At 34.0% G+C, this 18,300-nt stretch overlaps 1 pseudogene; it reads right to left on the reverse strand.

Moving 5' to 3' along the window:
* Positions 1 to 5,175: 5,175 nt before the first annotated feature.
* LOC109458277 (histone-lysine N-methyltransferase SETMAR-like) overlaps positions 5,176 to 18,300 on the reverse strand; it is a 46,221-nt pseudogene continuing 33,096 nt past the window's right edge.

Here is an 18,300-nt window from a genome sequence, read left to right on the forward strand (position 1 = left end):
TCAGTTTTCCTGTCACGGAAAGTCATTGGCTCTATATTGATACCTTTGTAATTGGAAAACGTTTCAATTAAATGTAATCAATCCATAGAAAATGTCTACTATGTCCCACATACTGTGATAGGCACTTGAAGATACAGAGAGATAATTGATGTGCAGTTTCTATTATTATGGACTGAAAATTTTAATGGTCCAGTTCCATTTAAAACTTGGGAGTGGCTGCTGCGACCCATTGAGGGACATATGAAGAACTTAAATTTTTACAAAGTTGACATGGGGGATTCAGGAATATATCACAATAACAAATTATATTATTTTTAAGTATTGGAATTCCTTTTTTAAATACCTCAAACAGAGGTTTGCTTTTTAAAATGTAATTCCCTCCAAATAAGTATATTTTCCCACCATGGATGTTATACACAGTGCATCCTTTAAGAATCTAAAGCTTTTTTTTTCAAGAAAGAAATTTTATTTAAATAAGGCATTTAGCTAGGTAATTCATATTGAATTATTGTTGCGGTTAAAAATTAAATGATCTCCTTGAGACATTTTTTCCCCCTCATTCGCCAATATTTCTTCTTCCCTTTTGACATGACTGCTTTACTGCTTCAGATGTTAGAGAGGATTAGTCCTTCTATACATGAGGCAGGACTCTGATTCAAAAGTGATTCTGAGCCAAGCTATGTTAGAACCGTACATATTTTGTCTAATAGAAGAATAAAATTTCTACATGGAATACTATATGTGTTCATTCTGGGGCTTTTCCCTCAAATTCTGTCCTTTCAACAGAATTGAGCTTACCTTGGTAGCTCTCATTATAAAAGGTGATAAGAGAATGGATTGATCTTGGAGGAAGCAAGTCCTTCAAATAATAGCTAACCTTTTACTAGGGGAGAAACGGAACATCTATGAATACTTCAGTAGGAAAATAGAGTACACCTTTTATTCTGTTTGTTTTTTGCACAAGTTTATTAGATACAGAAGTGGAGTCTGAGATCTTAGAAGTGCCCTAAGTAAATACAAAATCAAAAATTTAAGTGGGTCAATACTTATTTAAATAAGTCATAATATACCTTAAAATGAGTGAATACAATTATGTCTAGAAACAACATAGGTTTCTACCCTAAGCAATAGTATTTTTTAAATGAATTTTTTTTTAGGAAATGAGAATAGGCTCTCTCCCTAATCCAATCAAGCTAACTGAGGTCAAACTGATGAAAACACATTACTGACGAAAACTGTAATGTGTGCTTTTTTTTTGTATCTTAACTGACCCTAAGAGAGCAAATAAGTTTGATGATTGAAAACACAATTAATTTAACAATTAGAACTTCTCAGTGCTTACTTATTACCATTCAAGAAAGAGAAATATTTGTAAAATTAATTCTTCAATTTGCTCTAATTTTTTGCCAATCAAGCCACATGCTGGTTACCAGATTAGATTCCAAGATACCCTAGAAAGATGTTCTGGTTAAATGACACAAAGTTATGTAACAGAATAGTTCTCTAGTGTCTGATTATACCAGGATTACTATAAATATGGCACTCAGGACTGGGATTAGGTCAGTCATCACTCCAGGTGCCCTTGGGTATAGCTCCCTCATACTTATTTGTGTTTTCTTCCTTCTGAAACATGTACCAGAGCTTTCATGTGAAGAAAATGTCTCAGGAAGAATGTCAACTCATTGTTGACTATGTAATTATTGCTTCTGAGACACAGATAAAAGCTTCTAGATAACCTGAACTTGGGTCAAAATTGAGAATTCTAAGGTCTGCACCTGATAATCTGTATTTCTAATGGAATAAAGGTAAACATAGGGCCAAGAATGATCATTTAATAAATATTTTGGGAGATTTACTATGTTCAGGGAGCCACTGTCAATAAGAAAGACCAAAAATTAAAAAATAAAATAAAGCCATTTGATTATAGCTTCCAGGACAGAAATAATTAATAATCATTGAAACACAAAACTGAGAGGCAGATTCATAGTTGGCCTAGAAAATAGGGATGAAGATCTCTACTTTCCCCTGCCCAGGAGAGTGAGAAGTGAATTCCTCTTGCCAGTGCCCTTCTGGATGACCAACCAGGAGACAAGCTCTCGTTGGCATTGTTCAGAGATGTAAGCCCCACCCTGCACATGGGCGGAGTCTCACACGTGATCCCCTGAAGGAGCACGGAAAGGAGCCGAAGGAGCTTGTCAGGCCTTGTGTTTAACTGAGAACCCTGAACTCCTGCTCACTCCTGCCTGGAGGCCTCAGTGCAGCGCTGATACTGAAGAAGCATTCATCGTCATGCCTGATTTTGCTTATGCTCAACTCTACTGCTGCTACGACTGACACTTGTACGTCAATGACAGTGCTAATAATGACCCTGATAACATTTTAAACTTGCATATCCTCCATTCATTTCAGAGCATTCTCATTCTACTTCATATGAATCCTCAGACAAGTCTATAAGCAAAGAAGATAGCGACATTTATCCCATTCAACAGGTGAGAACTTTGCAAATCAAAGTGGTTGTTTGGATTGTCACAACAGGTTATTTATTTCTGAGAGAGCTTGGAAATAAGATCCAGCAAATGACTGATTCCAGAGGTACTTCCTTCTATTGGTCGCAACCAGGCACTCTGAATCCCAGGAAATGCTTTCTTCTGGGTGTATGGAAAATTCTGGAGGTCTAGAAACAAGAAGACATAAAGAGATCACACAGGCTTAGCTTTATTTCTGTCATCGTCCTCATTACTCTTTTTAACCGTCTCAGGCCCATGTGCCCAGAGGGAAAATAACAAATTAACATTCTTCTTTACAACTGTCATAAATCTTAATTCATTCTATGCAAGTGACTGGTAACTTCCCATACTCTCCCAGCCTTCAATATGTTCTCACTCCAGCAGTACAGAAGGTTTCAATCTTATAGACAGGGTTGCCGAGTTGGGATGGAACTGGGGAATGGAAACAGATATTAACACAGATATTGGATCAATGCAAAAAAAATTTTAAAAAGTAAGTTTAAGGTAGAAATGTAAACAGAACATTTAGAATACTTTTATTTCTCTAGATCTTTATTGAGAATGCCGTAAGAAGCTTTTAAGTATTTTGGGGGCAAAATCCAGGGAAAATGTAAAAGACAAGAAAGAGTTACAGGATGATTTTAAACAGTACATTTTTTAAGTGCTTTCCTTTTGAAAATGTCTGAGAGACTCATTCCATATATGTACAACCAAATATGCTGTTCCCTTGGACATTTATCCTGTTTTATTACCTTAGTAGCTAATCATGTAAAGGAAGTAGATTCTGGCTTTTGTTCATTCCAAACAGTAAAAAGAAAGTAAGCTTTGAGAACTTGAGCTCACAATGTAATTGAAGAGAAAAATAATCACAATTAAAACGGATAAAGGTTGAAGGAAAGAGAAATGGCTAGAAGAAGAGAGCTTAGCAACTCAGAATGTAGCAAAAATTATTGTCCCTGGAAAGAGGGACAATGGTGACTTCATTGCCAGCCCCTGGCAACAGGACTTAAACTTAGTCGGCTTTGGATTGCCTCCTACTGCAAAGGAAATACTTTTACTTTAACAGACAAAGGTTAAATTATGCTTAGATGCTGACCTAGGGTATCTTTCCTTCTGATGACTCAGAAACCATAATTGCTCATTGTCTACTGAATTCCTATAAATACAGGACAGAAAGGCCTTTGAAGTACAGTTGACCCTCACTGGAATAGCACAGATTTGAACAACGCAGATTCACTTACACGTGGAACTTTTTCAGTAAATACGTACAATATAGTAAATGTATTTTTTCTTCCTTATGGTTTTCGAAATAGCATTTTCTTTTCTCTAGCTTACTTGATTATAAGAATACAGTATATAATACATATAACATACAAAATATGTATTAATGCACTGTTTATGTTATCAGCAAGGCTTCCAGTAAACAGTAGGCTATTAGTAGTTAAATTTTTTAGGAGTCGAAAGTTACACACAGATTTTCGACTGCACAGGTGATTGATTGGCACCTCTAACACCCGAATTGTTCAAGGGACAACTATAATCTAATTCCACTACATACCATGTTCAATAGGGTTTTCTGTCTGGCTTTTAGCAGAATGAAGAGAGAAGAGCCCATGCCTACAAACAGGTGGTAAAAATCTGAGTTTCAGCTCAGTCTCTGACTAGCTATATGACTTCTGTCAGGTGCTTTAATCTGTTAGGGGCTCATTTCAATTAAATGTGTAAGGAAGGTGTTACATTTTGTATGTGCTTGTATTAGGGGCCATGTTCTTATCACTAAACTATGAGTGGAGAGTAACAGAATATAGATTTTCAACAGCCTTAATAGCTGACTCAGTATGATATGCATATATCATATATATATATATATATATATATATATATATATATATATATATGTGTTCTTAGTGATGGTTTTATTTTGAGTAAAGTGGAGATGATTACACAAGGCCAGACACCTGCTTCATTGCTACCATTCATGATCTAAAACTAAGTTGGGGGAAGTGAGATGTCTCTTCATACTTCAAGTACAAGCATGTATGGAGGATTTGATATTACTATGATTAAATGGCAAGAAGTTTCCCTTTCCTTATTGATTTTTTCTTCTGTGATATTGAGGGTATATATATTGTGTGTGTGTGTGTGTGTGTGTGTGTGTGTGTGTGTATATATATATATATATATATATATATATATATATCTGAAACTATATTAGGTTGGTGCAAAAGTAATTGCAATTTTTGCAATTATTTTTAACCTTCTACATCACAATTACCTTTGCACCAACTTAATACTTCATTTTTCTGATTACAAATGCTTCTGCAACTGTGAACATTTAATGTCACTACGTTTTTTCCTCCCCATTCACTCCTGCTCAGTTAGGGAGTGCATTTTCTTATGCATTTGTGTTGAGTTCTCTATGTAGCCAAATTTCTGCTTTGGAAGGGAAGTAGAATCATGGAACTGAGTAATCCAGAGCAGTTGTCTGCCCTAGCATATAGGTTTGAAATGCTCCAAGAGGTGTCGTGTATCAATTTTTGCATCCACAGCACTTAGCCCTGTCTCTGGTACAGAAAATGGTGCTCAAAATGTGTCTATGGTACAAAAGTAATTGCGGTTTCAGACCGTGAATTTTAAATCATTATAACTAGGCTCAAACACATCTTTATTAATCAAAACAGGAGCCATTACAATCAACACATTTTTGCCAATGAGAAATAAGTTTGTTTATTCCTGTAGTGTAAAAATCCATGCTTTGGGATTCAATGAACTCTTAGAAAGCATTTTCTGCATCCTGTTGGTTGTGGAAGCATTTTCCCAGCAAAAAGTTGTCAAGATGCTTGGAGGAGTGGTAATCGGTTGGTGAGAGGTCAGGTGAATATGGCAAATGAGGCAAAATTTCATAGCCCAATTAGCTCAACTTTGGAAGTATTGGTTGTGCAAAATGCGGTCTGGCATTGTCGTGGAGAAGAATTGAGCCCTTTCTATTGACCAATGCCTGCTGCAGGCGTTGCAGTTTTCGGTGCATCTCATTGATTTGCTGAGCGTACTTCTCAGATGTAATGGTTTTGCTGGGATTCAGAAAGCTGTAGTGGATCAGACCGGCAGCAGACCACCGAATAGTGACCATGACCTTTTTTGGTACAAGTTTGGCTTTGGGAAGTGCTTTGGAGCTTCTTCTTGGTCCAACCACTGAGCTGGTCATTGCCAATTGTCATATAAAATCCACTTTTCAACACACGTCACAATCCGATGGACAAATGGTTCATTGTTGTTGTGGAGAATAAGAGAAGTCAACACTTCAAAATGACAATGTTTTTTGTTTTTTTTTTATTTTCGGTCAGCTCGTTAGGCACCCGCTTATTGAGCTTTTTCACCTTTCCAATTTGGTTCAAATGCCGAACGACTGTAGAATGGTCGATATTAAGTTCTTTGGCAGCTTCTTATGTAGTTGTAAGAGCATCAGTTCGATGATTGCTCTCAGTTGGTTGTTGTCAACTTCTGATAGCCGGCCACTATGCTCCTTATCTTCAAGGCTCTCGTCTCCTGTGCCAAACTTTGTGAACCACCACTGCAATGTATGTTCATTAACAGTTCCTGGGCCAAAAGCATTGTTGATGTTGCAAGTTGTCTCTGCTGCTTTACGACCCATTTTGAACTCGAATTACGAAAATCACTTGAATTTGATGTCTGTGTAATGTCATTTCAATAGTCTAAAATAAATATAAAATAGACAGCAAGTAATAAGTCATTAGCAAAAAATAAAATAAAATAAAATAAAGCAAGAAATGCACATTAAAATGATGTATAACATAACCACATTTATTTAAGAATGTATTCCAATATCAAACGGCAAAGTTCAACAATGCAAACACTGCAATTACTATTGCATCAACCTCATAAATTGTATGGGGATATTTAAATATAGTTGTTCAAGAAAAACATACCGAATGATTAAATTGTAAGTATGTTGACTAATGACTTATTGAAAAGTGAACTCACACTTGTATCCACCACCTGGTAAGATACAAAATATTACCAGTATCATAGAAGCCCTCCCTGTGCACCTTCCCAAGAACTACCACTGTTCTTTCCCAAAGAGAACCACTGCCTGACTTTTAACATGATTGAGTATTTTTGCCTGCTTTTGAACTCTATATGACTGGAATGTTACAATACATACTCATTAATGTCTGGCTTTTTTCACTTATCGTCAGGTTTGCAATATTCATCCATGTTTTTGTTTGTAGCTGTAGTACACACATTTTCACTTTCATATATTATGCCATTTGTGAATGAAACACGCTTTTTCTTTTAATCCCTTCTACTGTTGATGGACATTTGAGTGGCTTTCAGGCTTGGGTTCCCGTGAAAAATATTTCTGCGAAAATTCTGGTATACTTCTTTTGGTGTAAATGTGAAGATATTTCTGTTGGGTACATACCTAGAAGTAGAAACGCTGTTTCATTTGGTAGACATTTATTCAGGTTTGTAGATAATTACAGATAGATTCCCAAAATGGTTGTGCAAGATTGCATCCTCTCCAGAAGTATATTACACTTGTAGCTGCCCTACATACTCACCAACACTGTATTGTCAGTCTTTTAAATTGTAGCAATTGTGGTGAGTGTGTGATGGCATATCATTATGGTTCAATTTACTTTTCCTTCAATTCTAATAATTCCAAATGCCTTTGATATATTTATTAGCCATTTGGATATACACTTTTGTGAATCTCCCATTTAAGTCTCTTAGTCACGTTTTAAGTGGGTTATCAATCTTTTTCTTATTTATTATAAATTTCAATATAAATAACATACATTATGAATACAAATTCTTTGTTGCACATGTATATTATAGGTATTTTCTTCTCACTCTGCATCTCACGTTTTCACTTTATTAATGAGGTCATTTAATAAGGAGAAGTTATAAACTTTAATGTACTCAATCATTTTATTCATTTATTGAAAAGATTGTCTTTTCCTGTCTGTCCTGTGGAACTACCTTCTCATAAATCAAGTATAAATGTGAATCTGAACGTTATCCCTTTCCAGTGGTCTACTTCTCTAATTTTATGCTAATGTCACTGTATCCTAAATAATTATTGCAGCCTTCTAAGAAGGTTGATTATCTTGTATTGTTGGATCTTCATCTTAGTTCTATATTTCAACTTAATCTTGAGTCTTCTTGGCCCTTTGTATTCCCATACATACCTTAAAACCAGTTTATCATTTTCCACAAAAATAAACTGCTAAAATTTTGTATTGTGATAATATAATTGCATTGAATCTATAAATCAATTTATGGAGTTTTAACTTCTTAAGACTATAAACTCTTCCAATTCTTTAATATAGTAATATTTTATATTATCTCTAGAATGTCTAAACATCTTTCATTACATTTCTTTGTAGGGATTTGATATTTTATTGAGGCTATTGTAAATAACATGTGTTTAAAAATATTTTCTAAATACTGTTTGGTATTATTTAGAACAGCAATTGACTTTTGCACATCAACTATGTATCCAGCACCCTTTCTAATTTTACTTATGAATTGAAACAGTTAATTTGAATATGTGTGTGTGTGTGCGCGCGTGCACGTGTGTGCACTTGCATATACAGTCAATCCTCATTATTAACAGATTCCGTATATGCAAATTCACCTACTTACTAAAACATATTTGTAATCCTTAAATGCATATTCATGTAACATTCATGGTCATTTGTGAATATGTACAGAATTAGCAAAAATTTGAATCAACCCAGCACATAAATTCCTATATAGATTGAATAAAATGTTACTCTGCTTTCTTGTTTCATCTTGTTTCATCTCTCACACTATAAACAAGTGTTTATAGTATGAGAGATGAAACAGTCTTTCTGGTGCTACATTTTTTTCATTTTTGTTGGTGATTTTACTGTTTAAAACGGCCTCCAAGCCTAGTGCTGAAGTGTGTCTCGTATCCCTAAGTGTAATTAGCCTGTGATGTGCCTTACAGAAAAGATATATGTGTTAAGTAAGCTTTGTTCAGGTGTGAGTTATAGGGCTGTTGGGCATGAATTCAATGCAATGAATCATGACTATATGTGTGAATGAATATATATACACACATATATGAATGAATACATATATATATGTGTGTGTGTGTATATATATATATATATATATATATATATATAGCTTTAAATGGCAATGCATATAAAACAAGGTTATGTATTGATTAATTAATGAAAATAATCTGACCAAAGGCTCTCAGACACTTAACCCTATATTTCCCTAGAAGCAATTGTTCAGTATTTGCTAGTTCAGTATTCATGTTGACTTTATAGAACATAACAACTACAAATAACTGGAATAAACTCTCTTTATATCTATGTATCTAAATATATTTCTCTATTCTGTATTATTATTATTATTATTATTTGCATTATTTGCATTATTGGATAGGATCGTCAATATAATGCCCAAATATTTGTAGTTAAAGTGAGCACACTGAGCACACTTGCCTTGTTTCCTAATCTTAGGGAAAAGGCTTCTAATATTTCTCCACTAAAACTCATATTTACTGTTCTTGGGAAGAGTGACACCAGGAAGAACCTCTGAACCTTGTGAGTAAAATCCTCCAAAAAACTTCACCATAAAAGTAATGAGAACCTTGGCAAAATATTTTCAAATCAACTTTTTCAGATCTCTGGAAATTAGCCAAAGGATTTCAAAAGCTGGGGAGAATTTGTTAAAGAAGCATGGCTGAATCTTGGTAATAATGGTGTTCTTTATGACACTTTCATTCACATTTCCTTCCTCCTAGCTCTGTGGTAGCCTTGAAGGTCAACAATTCTGGAATCAAGGTGAAAACCGGCATATTAATAGCCACTGAAAGTGGCAGAATGGCATTGGAGTACCTCCAAAGCCCATCCCTAGAGAATGATTGTATATATGATTTGTCCTGTGTGCCAATTCCCTCGAAAACCCCACTCACAGGGTTTGGGGCCAGAGTATATATGAGAAATGTCTGTTCCTTCCACTCAATTTTGCTGAAAACATAAAACTGCTCCAAAAATCATCTATTAATTTAAAATAGAAAATCTTTTTAAAAATTTGTAAAATGAACAGAGATTAAGACCTATGGCGCACAATCAAAAGTGCCAACATATGCATAATAGGCGTCACAGAATGAAAGGGGAAAGAAAGAGACAGAAAGAATACTTGAAGAAATAATGGCCAAAAATTGCAATATCTGATAAAATATATCTACACACTCAAGAAACTCAACAAATCACAAGAAGGATAAACTCAAAGATATTCATTCCTAGACACATTATAACAAAATAGTTGAAAGACAAAAAAAAAAAAGATTCTTGAAAACAGCAAATGAAAAGCAACTCATCAAATAAAAGGAATTCTCAATAGAATTAATTGCTGCTTCCTGATTAGAAGCCATGGAGTCAGAAAACAATGGGACTACATATTCAAAGTGCTGAAAGAAAAAGGCTCAGCCAAGAAGTCTATATCCACTAAAACTATTCTTCAAAAATAAAGGACAAATTAAGATACTCCCTAATAAACAAAAATTGAGAGTTTTCTTTGCTGTCAGACTTGCCATACTAGACATATTAATGGGACTCAGGCTGAAATAAAATAACTCAAAATAGTAACTTGATTTTAGAGGAGGGAATAAAGGACATCAGTATGATAGATAAATAGATAGATAGACAGAAGGTATATATATATATATATATATATATATATATATATATATATATATATATATATATATATACACATATATATAATCTTTGTGATACAAACTCAGATTCTCAGCCGCAAGTCCATACCCACAGTCTTTGAATACTTAGAGTAAAAAAAAGCAAAAAAATGGTATGGATCATTGGTGTATCTCTTTCACAAGAGAGAGAAGTTTAGTTCCTTTATTATTTGTTTCCACAACTTTCTGATGCCATCAACCAGAATATTTTAGTAGTTTGTCTGGTGTTAATCGTTCTGGGCAGGTCCATCACAGGCTGCAAACTTCTGCTTTATGCCTAGAAATGTAGGTCTCCTCCTCAGATGTTTTAATCTTTATTTAACTTTATATCTGAGATATTTCTCTTCTACATAGCATATATTTTTTAAAGATACTGTGTGACAATCTTTATGATTTAATTGGAGTTTAAGTCCATTTGTATTTAATATGACTGCTGATATTGGGAGATTTAACTACATCTTACTATTTCTTTCTATTTGTGTTACAGATGTCCTTTTTCCTCTCTCTCTCTCTCTCTCTCTCTCTCTCTCTCTCTCTCTCTCTCTCTCTCTTTATCTTTTTATTTCATTTTGGGTTAATCAGTATTTTTTTATTATACTATTTTAACTTGTATTAACTTATTACTTATGCAAACTTTTAGTATTGTTTTAGTGTCTTAGAGACTTCAGCATGCAGCACTGATTAATAAAAATCTCACTTAAAATGGAATTTTAAGTACATGCCAGAAAATGCAAGAATATTAAAGTACTTTAACTTGATTTTCCTTCTGCATTTTATTGTATTTTAAAATATATTTTAATCCTGCTCATAGTTTGCATACTAACAATGAGAACTATATTGTTCTTGTTGCTTTAAACCAGGATTCAGTGAACTACAGCATTTGGGGACAAATGTAGCCCCTAGTGTGTTTATCTATGGCTTGATGGCTTGTGAACTAAGAATGTATATATATATGTATGTATATATATACATATATATATAAATGAATGAAATATATATATATATATAAATGCAAGGAATGAAAAACATGCAACAGAGGACATATGTTGCGTGCAAAGACAAACTTTTACCCTCTGACCCATAACAGAAAATTTTTGCTGATCCTACTTTAACCAATCAATATTAATTTAGATTTATCAGCAGATTTACCTTTTCAGAGATCTTGCGTCCATTTTGCATGATCAGGTTTCACCTCAGTTCATTTTATTTCTGCCTGGTGAAATCCCTTTACCATATTTGTTATTTCAGGTGTTGGCAATACATACTCTCATTTCTGGTAGATAATTTTGCTTCGTATGAAATTTCAGCTTGTAAGTTATTTTATTTTATCTCTAGTCATCATTTCTTGTTTAAATTCAGCTCTCTGACTTATTATTTCTCTTTTGAGTGTAAAGGATTTAGTTTTCTTCTGGTTGCTTTCGAAATTTTTCTCTTTAGCTTTGGTTTTCTGATATTAAATACGTTCTAGCTAGTTTTTGTTTCTCTTTTTTCTTGTTATTTTCCTTGATATTTGTAACACTTTTCTTTTTTAATTTTTTAATTTTAAATTTTTTTTTTTAAATTAAAGTTTATTGGGGTGACAATTGTTAGTTACATAGATTTCAGGTGTACAATTCTGTATTACATCATCTATAAAGCCCATTGTGTGTTCACCACCCAGAGTCAGTTCTCCTTCCGTCATCATATATTTGATCCCTCTTACCCTCATCTCCCACCCCCCTCCCCCTTACCCTCTGGTAAACACTAAACTATTGTCTGCATCTATGAGTTTTTGTTTCTCATTTGTTTGTCTTGTTCTTTTGTTGTTTTTGGTTTACATACCACATACCAGTGAAATCATATGGTTCTCTACTTTTTCTGTCTGACTTATTTCGCTTAGCATTATACTCTCAAGATCCATCCATGTTGTCACAAATGTTCCTGTATCATCTTGTCTTACCGCCAAATAGTATTCCATTGTGTATATCTTCTTTATCCATTAATCTATCGAAGGACATTTTGGTTGTTTCCATGTCTTGGCCACCATAAACAAAGCTGCAATGAACATTGGAGCACACGTGTCTTTATGGATAAGTGTTTTCAGGTTTTTTGGGGTAGATACCCAGGAGAGGGATTGCTGGGTCATATAGTAATTCTATTTGTAATTTTTTAGGAACCTCCACATCGCCGTCCATAATGGCTGCACCAGTCTGCATTCCCACCAACAGTGTATGAGGGTTCCTTTTTCTCCACAACCTCTCCAACACTTGTTACTATTTGTCTTGTTGATGATAACCGTTCTGACTGGGGTGAGGTGATACCTCATTGTGGATTTTATTTGCATTTCTCTGATGATTAGTGATGTTGAGCATTTTTTTATATGTCTGTTTGCCATTTGTATATGCTCTTTGGAAAAATGTCTCTTCAGGTCATCTGCCCATTTTTCAATTGGGTTGTTTGTTTTTTTGTTGTTGAGTTTCATGAATTCCTTGTATATTTTGGATAGTAGCCCCTTATCAGAGGCACTGTTTGCAAAAATCTTCTCCCGTTCTCTTGGTGGCCTCTTTATACACTTCTTGAATCAGCAAATTAATGTCTTGAAACAGTTTTTTAAAATTCTCAGCCAGATTATTTCAAAATGCTCTAGCTGATTTTCTCTCCACCTTTTTCTGGGACTCCAATTATTTATATGTTAGAGTGTTTCACCAAGTTTCACACTCCTCTTATGATTTTTTTTTTTTACATTTTTATTTATCTTCTTTAACTTCAATATTTTATAATAATCAATCCTATAATCCTTTTTCTCCTATATCTAACCTACTATTAAGCTTATTATTATTTTTTTTTATTTCTAGAATTTCCATTTACATGTATGTAAGTATGTATGTATATATATTCCAGTTTTCTGATAAAATTGTCCATTTTTTTCAGGTATAGAATTCCCTTTTGGTTCACATGTATAGCTTTTTGGTTTTCTGCAATAATTTCCTACTTTTTTTCTTGGATATTTTAATCCTACTTATTTTATAGTCCATGACCATAAACTCTGTTGTGGATATTCTGTGAGTTTGTCTCTAAAGTCTTGCTTCTCTTGATTTATAAATTATGCTATCTTGTCTTTTTGTTTTCCTGAACATTTTTGATTGAATACTAGTCATTGTACATAGCTATTTTGAGGTAAAGGAAGACGTTATATTCCTCCAGAAAATATTTATGTTTAATTTCTATGTTTAGATGGGAACTAGCAATTCCAAATGACTTTAATTTGATTGGAGATTATGATCATCTGAGTCTGGGATTTAATTCCTGTCAGGCCAGTTCTTGCTGAAAACTGGTCTCATCTCTCTGGGTTTCCTTCTCATAGGCTTTGGGCTCAAAACTCTTCGCTGATTCTTTTTTGTTCAAATTTTCAAGGCCACCAAACCATTTTTATTTTTATATTTGGGCCAATTTTCTAGTTGTTGTCTGTGTGACAGTCTTATTATTATTTTTTTTTATTAGTGTTGATTATCCTGTTATTTCAGAAACAGAACACCTATAAAGACATATTTTTAATAATCATCTAATATTTAGAAAAAGAAAATAAAGATCATTGAAAATTAAAAGTGTTTAGAATAGTATATAGTCTGGATTTTAGAAAGACTACAAACATATGCACACATAGCCTATAATTTTGTCTTTTCAGTTATTGTAAATATATATTTTACTCTACTTGCAAGATACAGCATATTAACCAGTAAACTATTCCACTCCTTTGGAGGGTTGTTCTGTGAAGGAATATTATTTTGATTTAACAAATTTAGGGAACAATAATGAATTATGGGGATATCTCCACTTCTTATAATACTAGAGAAAATATAATTAATAAATAAGAGGAAACAGAAAAGAGAAAAAAGATTAAGTTTTGAATTTTGGAACCTCACCGGAATTTATATGGTGAACAACTAGTCTGCTCATGAGATGCTTTGAGATTTGACTCAACAACTGGACATCCCTCTTTAGCAAGTTATTGTAGATAGCAGTCCAGTAGTGATCAAAATTTATTTAAGAGAGTCATTGTTTCCATGACCAGTAACATCCTCATTCAAAAGGACATTTAGGGGGTCAGAGGGCATCTACTGGTACTATTACTTCCCTTTTAATACATTGTTTCCCAGAAAATAAGCTGCTCCAAAAAACTGCATGTTATGAACATTATGGAGTGTGTTAGTTCGTGAATTAATAAGTTCTTTATATTGTTGAGATAGAACTTCCCATGAACTATGTAGCCCTGAGCCCTGGCACTTACACTATGGTAAAATAATACATGAATGTCAAACACAATGGCGATTTTGAGCTTTATCTAAAGCAAGTATCCATAATAGAACCCAGAGATACATAGGAAATCAAGACATTTATATGATATTGGATAGGGCCATCGAGATTAGATCACAGGGGGAAAATGCATATAGAAGGATTTTTTAAATAACTCTCACAACTTTCCCATACCTCTTGGATATGACTCCCCAAAACTCATTTGTGAGTCATTTGTACCGTATCAGGAAATTTTTCTTTTCTTTCTCTTGTCAATTTTCAGTCATCTGGGATGAGAATAAAAGGATGGATAGATGAAGGAACATTCACTAGATAATGATTCAACATCCCACATGTGATTCTAGCAAGAAGTTTAAACTTATTAGTGTCTATTATATTGATTTATCCGGTTATAATGTAGCTAAATAGATAATACAGAATACCAGATATATTATCATGAAGGAGAAAATGACTTGTAATCTTGGTGTTGAAACAATGAGATAACTATGATCAATAGCACTGTGGGTCTATATATGTACCAAAAAACGGACCACAGCATGGTCAATATAATCAGAATGGTACAGTAAAGATAATATTTGTTGCTATTCACTATCACTAATGCCAATAGCAATAACAATTGGATGTGAGCATTTTGCTGAAATTCTGGACAGAGTGTGGGGTAGTGGATGAAGTGGTTCAACTACCTTCCATTAAGTATACGTAGAAAGTACCATATTTAGCATGACAAACCTTTCCCAGAGAAAAACTGAAGAAAATTTGTATGTTATAGAATGGTAGTGTTAAATAATGAAAATATCTGAACCTCAGTATATAGCCACTGAAATACTGAGTAGAAGGGTGGGAATAAAAATGGAGTGGTTTCCCACAACTGTTGAGTCAAGTTTTGAAAAAATATGATAGAGAACTTGGTACAATGGAAGGCAAAAATGATCAAGAAAAAATAAACAATGACTCAAAGTTTGAAACGATATAAATAATGTTAACAAATGACGAAATTAGGTCAGCTAAAGAAAGGGAATTAAGACATGTGATTATTAATTCCTGTGAGGGTGGGATTTGGATGGACAGCCATGTTTACTGTTATGTAATATGAATATACGCATATATACAGATGAACAGATGATGTGATATGTCTGCCTTCTGATACACTTAAGTTAATCATATATATCTTACTTGAATTATGAGAAAACCCTATTTTGTTAAAGCAATGCATCTGGTAGGCTGGTACTCCCACTTGATTTCAAATCTGCAGAAAGTCTAGTAAAGATTATTGCGCCATGATTTATGGAGAATGCCCTTAAATTAGTAACTAATTGTAGCACAGGGGTCCATGTGGATCGTACCCTTCCACCCCCCCTTTTTTTTTTCTCTCCTGGATTGTGAAATAAATTTACATATAGATTTATAATGAATTTCATGGCTTTGTTTTTGTTTCTATGTTTCATTACTTAGTACTACATTTCAGTGAATTCTTCTCCCTATCTCAGCCTGAGTCTTTTATGTGTCCCATGAAATGTCTGTGCCATTCCATGAAAGGCAAAGCAGCTGTTGGAGGCACTTGATATTGCTCAAACAATGTCCCAGGGTGCTCTGTAATTTCATAAAAAGTCAGTCAGGGGAGGGTGGAGCTCTTTGATGTGCATAAAGGGAACTTTTTTCTGTAAAGAAAAATGGGCACCATTGCTTTACCATTTGCATATAGATTCCCCCCTACTGCTACCTGAGAAAATTAAGAGCTTCCACCCTATCAGTTTCTTAAACAAGTTCTTGAGAATGTCCACATTTATGTCAGCACTTTTTCGACATCCTAATGATGCTTTTGCGAGGACTATGGCATCTGTATGGCTTGTTACCAGCCTAATGAAAAGTTGCTTTAGGTGTCAAAATAAATCTAAGAATGTTCCACACTTTAGCTGACTGTAATATATCATCATGGCCTGCTTAAGTAGTACAAACTGCAACATGATAAAGCAGCTAACAGAAACCTATGAGAACCAGTAGCTGGGATAATGGCCATTCAGTGTAAGGATAATATAGCAGCAATAAAAATTTCAATAACCAAAGGTTATATACCATACTTTTTAATGGAGTTCTTGGCTAGCGGAGCTTCCTTCGACTGTAGACACCTGCATAGGCTGATTCATTACGAGCATTCCTCTGACTTTCTTCCAACTTGGAATAATATTAGTGAGCTCCTTCCTCAGGTCTTGAGATTCTCTTTCATTTAAATTGTACTTTTTCGGGAATTGGGTTAAGTTTTACCTGTACTTATAGGTTAAAGTTCCAAATTGTTTTGTTTTGTTTTTTTTCTAAAGACATAGTGCATTCAATGGTTTTGTGATTTTTCTAAATGAACATACTATTTCCTGCAAATTGAAAGACAGAACTCTGACTAGCAGGAGGACACATTCCATAGTTTGATGATGACTTACTGACTTTTTCTCTCTTAGACTGGAGTCTCACCACTCTGAAACCCATATTGTTCTATCTACCATTGCACGTATGCTCTTTCCTGGGACTTTCCTTCACGTCAAGACCCACTGAAACCCTGCCCATTTGTTTTTTCCTATCTACTCTACATATCAAAGGTTTTCATTTCTGTGAAAACTTCTCTAATGGTCTTTGCTAGACTTTTTTTTTCCCTTCTCAAGAATGTTTATCCTATAGTCATTAATTAGGCCAAAGTCTTCTCCTTATTATAGAAAAATAAAATAAAATAAACTTTTATCTAACACAGTCAATACATGTGGTTGGTTTGCTAATTGAAAGAGTTAAGGAGAACTGACTCTGGGTGGTGAACACACATGTGATATTAGATGATGTAATACAGAATTGTACACCTGAAACCTATGTAACTTTACTAACAATTGTCACCCCAATAAACTTAAAAAAAAGAGTTAAAGTATGAAATGATTATTTAAAAGGTATGCTTTTTAAGTTTGTTATTCTAACTTAAAAGATACATAAAATAATTATTTAATCTGTTGGTGTTGCCCAAGACTTTAATTTGAATATAAATCTGGTGATGGTAATTTATCACTATTTTTCCTATATATACTGTTCTCTAATGCATCATTTATTATTTCTGTATTAACTTCTTTAAAATAGAGGAACGTCAAATAAATGAACATACAAAACAAAAGAAAAAATTGAGCAACATCCTAAATATACTTTTGTAAAAATCTAAAGGAAAAATACTTATCAACTTCTATATTTTTTCCTCAAATATTTATTGTTATCCTGCCTATACTGAATTTCACAGTAATGTTATGTGGTGGCTCTTTTTGCAACTAACAAATTCACTTTAATAAACCTTTCTAAAGCACCACATTAGCTTCCTATTGCTGCATAACAAATTACCCAAAACTTTGCAGCTTAATTCAACACACATTTGTTATATCACAGATTTTGAAGGTCAAGATGCCTCCCACAGCTTAGTTGACTCCTCTGTTTAGAGGCTATCAGCCAGACTATAGGTATCAAGGTATCAGCCAGACTATATTCTCATGAAGCTCAACAAGGGAAGAATCCTCTCAGGAGGTCTTTCAGGTTGTTGGCCAAACTCATTTCCTAGTGGCTTTGTGACTGAGAGTCCTAGCTTCTTACTGGGACGGCCCCAAGTCCCTGAGACTGCCTTCCGTTCCCTGCCTCATGGCTCTCTCCATAGGTTGTTTTACAACATGGCCAGCATAAATATCTCTAACTCTAGAGTGCTAAGATGGAGTCTTATGTAAT

The sequence above is a fragment of the Rhinolophus sinicus genome, chromosome 4, assembly GCF_057876585.1.
Source record: "Rhinolophus sinicus isolate RSI-liver-muscle chromosome 4, RSI-T2T, whole genome shotgun sequence".
NCBI classification, from domain to species: Eukaryota; Metazoa; Chordata; class Mammalia; order Chiroptera; family Rhinolophidae; genus Rhinolophus; species Rhinolophus sinicus.